This window comes from Crocuta crocuta, unplaced genomic scaffold (assembly GCF_008692635.1).
Source record: "Crocuta crocuta isolate KB4526 unplaced genomic scaffold, BGI_CrCroc_1.0 scaffold14, whole genome shotgun sequence".
Lineage (NCBI taxonomy): Eukaryota > Metazoa > Chordata > Mammalia > Carnivora > Hyaenidae > Crocuta > Crocuta crocuta.
Window position 1 is genome coordinate 2,543,099 of NW_027530209.1, and position 8,597 is coordinate 2,551,695.

General features: G+C 39.0%; 1 long non-coding RNA gene across 1 annotated transcript in view; it reads right to left on the reverse strand.

The window, feature by feature from the left end:
* Positions 1-235, reverse strand: part of LOC144232495 (uncharacterized) — a 28,998-nt gene extending 28,763 nt beyond the window's left edge. The window contains exon 1 of the long non-coding RNA XR_013335410.1: positions 144-235. This is a non-coding gene — a long non-coding RNA (uncharacterized LOC144232495). The remainder of the gene's footprint in view (positions 1-143) is intronic.
* Between the last annotated feature and the right edge of the window lie 8,362 nt (positions 236-8,597).

Genomic DNA, 8,597 nt, shown 5'->3' on the forward strand with positions numbered 1-8,597 from the left:
AAATGTCTCCCTCTCAGTGAGCCATTCTCTTATTATTCTATTTAAATTGAAACCAGTTCCCTACTTACTTCCCTTGCTCCTGATCTCTCTTATCCAGTTATATACATTCTACATCACATATTCTAACCTACCAAATAACTTACTTTTGCATTTTGTTTTGTTTATTGTCTTACTGGGATGAAAGTCCACGCAGGCAAAGATTTTTCTTTATCTGTTTTGCTCACTGACATCACCCAAGCACCTGGAATATATGAGGTACTCAATGAATATTTATTAAATGGATGAATGAATGAATGAAGTGTTATTTTTGTTGTAATTAGGTGAGGTAAGAAATAGAATGAAAGAAATCTCAGGATGAGGACATAAGCTATATGCCTATCATAAATTCAGATGTGACTTCCCATGAGAGGTATTCCTAGAGATCTAAAATAGCCTCATGGGGAGCAGAAATGGGTGGACAGAGCCACACAGTTGATCCTCTGCCTCCTGGCCTTAAATCTTTGGGGGGTAAAGATCACCCCCAAGGCCTCCCCACTGTGTACTAAACGAGGAAGTAACTCATTCTGGGGAGAAATTTCTAAAACAAGGGCATCAAAGGAAGTTGGCATCCTCATTGCCTCTGAGCCCTACCTCTCTGGACCAGGGCCAGAGTCCTCAGGAGATGAGACTGGGAGAATAGTGGGGCTAATAAAAAGCTAAGTATAAGGCAGCACTGTTTGGTGGCCTAATAGCAGGGTATGAAGGCTGTGGGGGGAGGATATTTCCTTACACACCCACTTCAGTTTGGAAACTATTGGCATATCAAGGAAAAATGGCCTCATAGGACAGTAGCAGAGAAGTTGCTCCAATATCTTCATGAGTGTCTTCTGGCAGCCATCTTATGGGAGAATACAGGGGATTTGTGCAAGTGCACAGTGATTTTTCCCCTGGGACTCCAGTGGGAGAGGGCAGATGGATTTTCAGAGGTGAAAGGATTTAGAAGGGACTGTTCCTTGGCCACACAAGGAGAATGGCAGAAGGCCCCAAAACTTACGTATATTATTTTTTGTTGCTGAGGCTTATACCAAGAAGGGTATGCTTTGAGAAAATTCCCATTTGGTCATGCTTATTGCTAGTGGTCACTATTAGAATGGGAATAAATTAAAAATCTTGGAACCACTTAAAATAGAGGATTTCCAAGCCAAGGAAGGTCTTTCTAGGCTCTATATCAGTCCCTGTAGGGCTGTAGCCACCCTCTGCTAGATTCTTATGCAGCAGGAAATAAGCTCCTGCCTTGATGAGTATGCCTAATACTCCTGATCACTCTACAATAAAAGTAATCCAGGGACATCTGGGTGGCTCAGTTCATTAAATATCTGACTTTGGCTCAGGTCATGATTTCGTGGTTCATAGGTTGGAGCCCTGTGTGAGGCTCTATGCTGACAGCAGAGCCTGGAGCCTTCTTCGGATTCTGTATCTCCCTCTCTCTCTGCCTTTCCCCTGCCAGCATTCTGTTTCTCTATCAAAAGTAAAATAAAACTTAAAAAAAAAAGTAATCCAAAATTACTTGGGAATTTGGGGAAGGAGTCAGAGAAAGGATCCAGAATCATACTAGTCCTGGCAGATTTCCAGATCAGTGTCATCAGTTCTGGGTTCAGAGTGGTGTGGTTGAGAGACCTTCCTACTGAATGTGGAAATCACACATGTGAAATGAAGTTGGTAGCACCAAAAGGAAGAAAAAAGAACTAAGAAACCTATTTCTCTGAAACTCAACTTTTCCTTTTCTAGGCTGCTTGAAAATATTTCAGAAAGCAACTCTCTTTCTAGACTTTGGCATTTTTGTTCCCCAAGGAGAAAATGAGAAAGGACACACTGGCAGTAGGTGAAATTTTTTGAGATTTTCCAAAGTCATAATACTGAAGTACAACTGCACTTTTCCTTCACTCTTTGAGGAATGGGAAATAGAATGGAAATAAAATGAGAAATAGAAAAATTACGGGAATTTAACTTCTTGAGTACTCATGCAACAATCTGGGATGATTTCTAGATTGCAGATGGGAGAAGCTCCAAGTTGGTTTAGTTTTTAAAAAATAAATACTAGTTTATTTACTTTGTAATGCTATACTGTCAAAAAGGAGAACTATGCACCAAGTGTAATGGGCATTATAAAAACCACTGCTACTCTCTAGTAGTTTCAATACTTGTCCCTCTTCTTGCCATGATACTTTTGCCTGAATAGTATTATATCTGTGTAAGTGACGTCAAAGAGATGCAAACCGACAGCGCAAGAAATTGCTGAGTTCCCTCAGAAACATTATGGTCCCAAAGTTGTACAACCTTGTAAAGAGTGTTAGGGAAGGGAGACGTGATATTGCAGATGGACCCTGTTCAAAGTCACAGGAAGCACATTCTTTACATTTGGAAGGACTGGCTACCTGATGGATATGGACTTTGTGAGGTTCCATGATTTCTCATTTGTTGATAGAGTACAACAATGTTCCAGGACTCCCTAAATTGTGTTGGAACAACACAAAGTATAAATAAGCACATGAATAAAAATACACCCTTCTTTTTGTTTCCTCTTGGGCAGCAGCAGCATGCCTGGCTTACTGCTGAGTAGGGGGAAAGAGGCAGATGAAGTTATATTTCCTTGTAGACTTTGAAACTATAAGTTTGACCTCTGGGCAGCAGTTTCCAATACAGGCAGACTTCTGAACTACTCTAGGAAGAGCTTTTGAAAATTATAATCATTGGGTTCTACCCCAGGTTTGCTAGGGGTGTGATGGGAAAGAAACATTTACATTTTAACAAGTTCCCCCAATGACTTTTGGGAAATCCAAGGGTCCAATGTCTAGAAGTTCCATGGAAGGGCAGGTTAGTTTAAGGGATCTCTCTAAGATGCTAGAGATGCCTCTGTAGGATGTGGGATGTGGGGTTTTTGAATGTGTGTGTGTGTGTTTGGGTATTTAGAGAGATGGGAAGGAGGGGTAGTAAGTAAGCAGTTATGTTCTGGGATGTATAGAGGGAGGATAAAACTTTACAGTTCTTACAGAATAATCACCATTCCAGAAATCCCTTGATTCTTGACCTGATCTGAGACAGAAGGAAAAGAAATGATGCTAGCCCTCAATGAATGCATTTTAACACTGTACTAGGTATATGAGTTCATTTATTCATTCACAATCATGAAGTTCATCCCACGTGCTAAATGTCAGGATTAAAAAGACAAAAAACCTTTATTTTTAAGGAACCCACAGGTAATCACTAACCAGAGAAAAATGTGTAATTGAGGGAGCATGGGGAGTTTTGGGAGACTTTGGAAGGGGCTTTCAACTCAGACTGGGTGTGGTGAGAAGGTGATTCAGTGAAGGTTTCCGAGAAGATGTGGCACTTAACTTAATTTCTTAGATAATTCTAATTCAAATATTAACTGCTATAGATATTCCAGTATGGTTGAAACAGAGAGAGTTGGGAGAGGGATTGGAAGCCGTAGAGGAAGGGATAGAGTGAGAGGTGACTGGAAAGGGAGGTATATTGGAGCCAAGTAATGAGTTGCTTTGACTTTACCCAGAGTGCAGCAGGGGAAGAGTCAAAGCAGCCAAAGACAGGATCGCATTGTGGTTGAGAAGCACAACATGGTGGCAGCATAGAGAGTGTAGGGAGTTACACGAGAGATGTGAGTCTGATGGCCTGAGAGGAAGCAGTGGGAGTCGGAGTGGAGAAGAAGGGACTGACAGGATGGTAGAGGGAGGAACATGTCAAGGGTGGTGCCCCAATTTTCTTTTTTGGCAGCTGGATGGATCATGGTGTCACTCACCATTCACTATTTGCCTTAACATTGCTGTTCAGTTTGCCTTTAAAATAACCTAATGTCATTTTTAATAGACAAAGATAGGAAAACTCTGAGAGATCAAACAGAAAAATGGAGAAAACTCAGTCTCCAGCTTGTAAGCTGGGAGGTGGGGTCCAAATTCAGGTTGGCCTGAGACCATGCTTCCAATGCCCCAGGAAGATGCAAAACTTAATACAACTAAAAAAAAAAAAAAAAGATGAAAAATATGGCTTTCAGTAGGCTACGTGCACAATAGCAACAACATGAGCTAAGACATAAAATGCAGAATCCCAGTACCTGAAAAATATTCCTGACAGCAGTTTGCATGGTGAGATATGACCTTCTTTTTGACAAGGTTGTCAATGGTCTCTCTCCTATGCTGTGCAGCCTTTTTATACCTTACTGATGGCAAATAGGATTGAATTAAGATTTTAAGGGGAAAAAAATTGCTGTTAAAAATGTTCTTATAAAAAAAAGTGAAATGACACATCTTAACTTTTGTCCCACAGATTCTGCCATCTCCAAAAGAAATTTGTTTAAAAACAGTTATCATGCTGGAGGAATTTAATTTAACAGTTTTTTTGATGGAAAAATAGATCTTTACCCAGAATCTTGTATGGTAGTAATGTGACATGATACTTCAAAGGGAGTACACTGAGGGTCTAGGCTCTCTGAGCTAAAGGGTTATACAGAAATCATCATGATGTCTGGACATTGACAAAGATGCCACCATTCAAACCTATCTGGGCAATATCTGCAGCCAGCTGGTCTACATCTAGCTGTTTGAGGATGTGGTCTGACCTTGAGCTTCTGCTGTTTCTTTGGTTGGAATTGAATGTAATCTGTGTGTCTGATATCTTTGAAATTACTTTTTGCCTCTCAGTTTTGATGGAAGCAGCTTCTTTATTAGTGGAATAGGAAACTGTCCTATATAGGAACATTTGTACTATTTCTAGAGTCCACTTTTTCATGCTTTGAGTTGACTGCGTATTATAGATGGGTTTGATTTTGATCTGCTTCCTATATTCTGCCCCGTCCCCAGTGTTTATCTTTATCTAACTTCTCTCACTAAATATATTTTCCTCTCCCATTCGAAAACAAACACACCCCCATCGGGAGTTAAATTTGTTGGTTTAAATAGTCTATTGGTTCATCAGTCCCTTTGCTGGGCTTCAACTTGCTGAGACCTGCGCCGGGGCTCCTGACGCTTTGATTTTCCCATCTGTTGGACTGTCTTCACTCACCTTGAGAGGTCACTGTGAGGCATAGCTCATAAATGTCATCATAAACTGCTCTGCAAAATTGCGTTTCGACATCTGTGATGCCAGATTCCAAAGAGTTTGCTTGTGTATATCTGGTCCAAAGAAAAATGTGGTGGCCTCTTGATGCTGTGAAGAGCAGCATAGTGAAGAGCTGGCAATCTTCACGTTTCCTATGGCAGCCTAGACTGCATTTTCTTTCAGCTGTCCTTGTTAGTAGTGATATTCTAGCATTCTTTCCTATGAATAGCAGCAAGCAGGCTTGCAGGTCAATTTTTTTCCCTCTCTGTTCCTTTACTTAGTTGGAAAGGCCTCCTTTCCTCAGTTATTAAGAGCAGGGATTTTGAGACAGTAACCCCACCCTTCCACAGCAGGTCATGTGAATGCCTAGACACCACCTACCCCCCATGGGGAGTTGGCCCATTTATTCAAGAGAACAATAAGGAGATGGTTCCTTTCCTTCTACTTCTTTGGCAATATAGGAGAAGGAGGTGGCTGAAGCCAGACACCTTGGCTCCATGCACATGCCCAAGCCTTTTTCAGTCTCACTCTATTGAGCAACAAGAAGGCAACTGTCTCTATGTTAACATCACCAATGATGATGTTATAACTGGATTGGCTAGGTTTTTTCATTGAAACACTGGCTTAAAGGGTGTGTCATGTGTCTGTAAAACATAAATGGAAAGAACCAAAGGAGAAGGGAGGCAAAAGTGAAATCACTCCTTTCTTGGCAAGGAAAAAAAGATTCCGTTTTCGAATAAAGGCAATTACCAGCATAGCTGAACAAAGAGCTAGTCTGAGATACTTCAGTTTAGAGGTCGTTAGGTGTGTGAAACTCAGTCACATATAAACTGAACGTCTACGTAACTGTTAATTTATCATTCAGGCCAAAGGCACTTCCTACATTCATTTTCAAATTCTTCTGCTGAGCTAGAAATTTGCCACATCTGCCATTGCCGGCACTTTTCTGCCTTCTTGCCTTGGTGCCTGCTGGTCTTTCTTCTTGAAATGCCTTGCCAGTCTTTTTCCACTTGGGGAATGCATATTTGTTTTCTAAATTCCGTCTCAAAGATCACCCCTACTTTTTTGTGCCCCCAGGCAGAACCAGTTATTGCTGAGGGGCTCTGTTAAAATTCAGGCTAGCACTGATGCCTTTAATCATCCCAAAGCACTGTGACTTCCTTGAGGAGGGAGGCTGTTTCTGGTTCATTTCTCTATCCTTGGTGCTTTGTACAGTTCTACACATTTGTAAGCGTAGAACTCACTTCACTCTAACCATAGGGTAGGAACGTTATAGTTGTCCAGATTTTAGTTAATGATGATATTTGTTAAAAAGGGATCTGATTTCTAACACGTGATAGGATTTCTGGTTTCATACAGTTTTGCCTGTTTTCATACAGTCTGAGAGTAAATGTGGGGGAATTTATGTTGCTTTCAAAAAAGTTGTACTCCATGATCAGCAATATCTTTTTTTTGAGTTGAATATAAGACTGGCATTTTGCCATGTAGGTGAAGGGAGAGAGGTTCAGACATGGCTGAGAAAGCCAGTGTAAGCTGAATAAAAATGGGATCAAAAAGGCAAACTGTAGTCTTTAGTACAAAATGATGTTTCCTAAAATTGGGTGTGTTGACCAAAGCTGCCTTCAGGCAGGTTTTACTTATGTAAACTGCATATGTTCAGAATCTAGAGTTTTGGCTGACCTTAGCTTCAAAGGCAGGTATTTTTATGTGAATAAGCTCTTTCATCCATTTGTTAGATCAATCATCAGTTTTCTTAAGAATTGAGGCACATTTAGCTCTCTGCATTCTATTAAATATAGTAGAAGAAAAACAATTCTGAATTAAGCTAGTTCCTCTCAGTACTTTGTATTTTAAAGAATTTCCTTAAAATTAAAAAAATCCACATAATTTGTACAAAAATTTTAAAATGTAAATCAGCAGGGGTACCTAGAGGGCTCAGTCTGTTAAGCGCCCGACTTCCTTCTGCTCAGATCCTGACTCACAGCTTGTGAGTTTGAGCCCTATATGGGGCTCTTTGCTGTCAACACAGAGCCTGCTTTAGATACTCTGTACCACCCCCTGCCCTCTGCACTCTCTGCCTCTCCCCCAATTGCTCTCTTTCTCAAAAATAAACAATTGAAAAAAAAATGTAAATCAGCAAATCACACAATCACCTATAATATTGATACCTGGAGATAGCCACTGTTAATGTATTTATTGGCTCATTTATCAACAGATATTTCTTGGTGTATAAACTTATTTCCAGAGATTTTTTGTTGCACTTAATTTATCCACATCCACACATTTTTATTCACAGAAATGGGATCATAATATCCTTAATGTACTATCAGTACTTAATGTACTATTTGTATACGTTTCTTCTAGCCATTCTGTTGTATGATCATTTAACCAGTTCATTATTGTTACTTAAGCTGTTTCTAAAGTTTTATTATTACAACAAGGCTGCAAGGAACATGCTGTAGATACTTCTCTGTCTTCTTGTCCAATTGCTTCCTTAGAAAAAATTTCAACGAAAAATTCTGGCAAAAAAAAGGAATGCAATTTTTAAAGATTTTGGTATATTTGGTAATTTTTGCTTAGAAATATTTTGGGTGTCTGTTTTTCCTATGCTTTTACCAATGTAGAGTATTATCAATCTTTAAAACTTTAGCTAATATGATATTTTAAAAAATGATACATTGTTATAGCTTTTATTGACTTATTGTGTTGAACATTTCTTTATATTTGTTGTGCAACTGGGTTTCTTCCTTCATGAATTGCCTGTATTCATTTTGCCCCATCTTTAAAAGTGGAGTTATTGCTTTTTCTTTTTGGCTTGTAAAAACTCAGTTATATATTAAAGATATTAACCTCCCTATGTAGTAAAGACAGACCTAAGATATTAATGTTTTATTATTTTTTCTACTTATTATTTTTCTATTATTATTTTTCTCTATTACTCTTATTACTCATTAGAGAAATTTCATGAAAAACAAAGAAGTCATAATATTGCTTTGAATATTGCTTTTTTTTCTGAAGACTTCTGATTTGTTATTCCTCACAAGGTATGTAAATTGAAAGCCAGAAAAGTGCTGATCAAATTGAAGATCTAGACATGAAATCCAAAAAGTAATACTAAGCCTCTTTTGTAACAAAGGGCATCATTTTCATTTCTGTACTCTCCTTTTAGCACTATGTGACATCATGCGAAGATATTTCTATAAAAGGTAAATGTTTATATGCTAATGGAGTATTTGTATGGTTCCTCAGTTTGTTGGAGTTTTAAGAAATAAGTCGTGGTGATAATACGTTTGGGAAGCATTTTCTTTGCAGCTCTGAATAAGAAATATGTACTTGGGTTTTCTTAGAACTCAGGCAGAGAGATGGACTCTTCCAGCACATAAGAAGAAAGATGACTCCAGGGCAAAACTTTTCTCTATCAGGTCTTGAAATAGAAATGAATTCTCCTTCCTCCTCCTTTCTTTCTCTCTTTCTTTCTCCCTCTCTCCCTCCCTTCCTACTTTCTT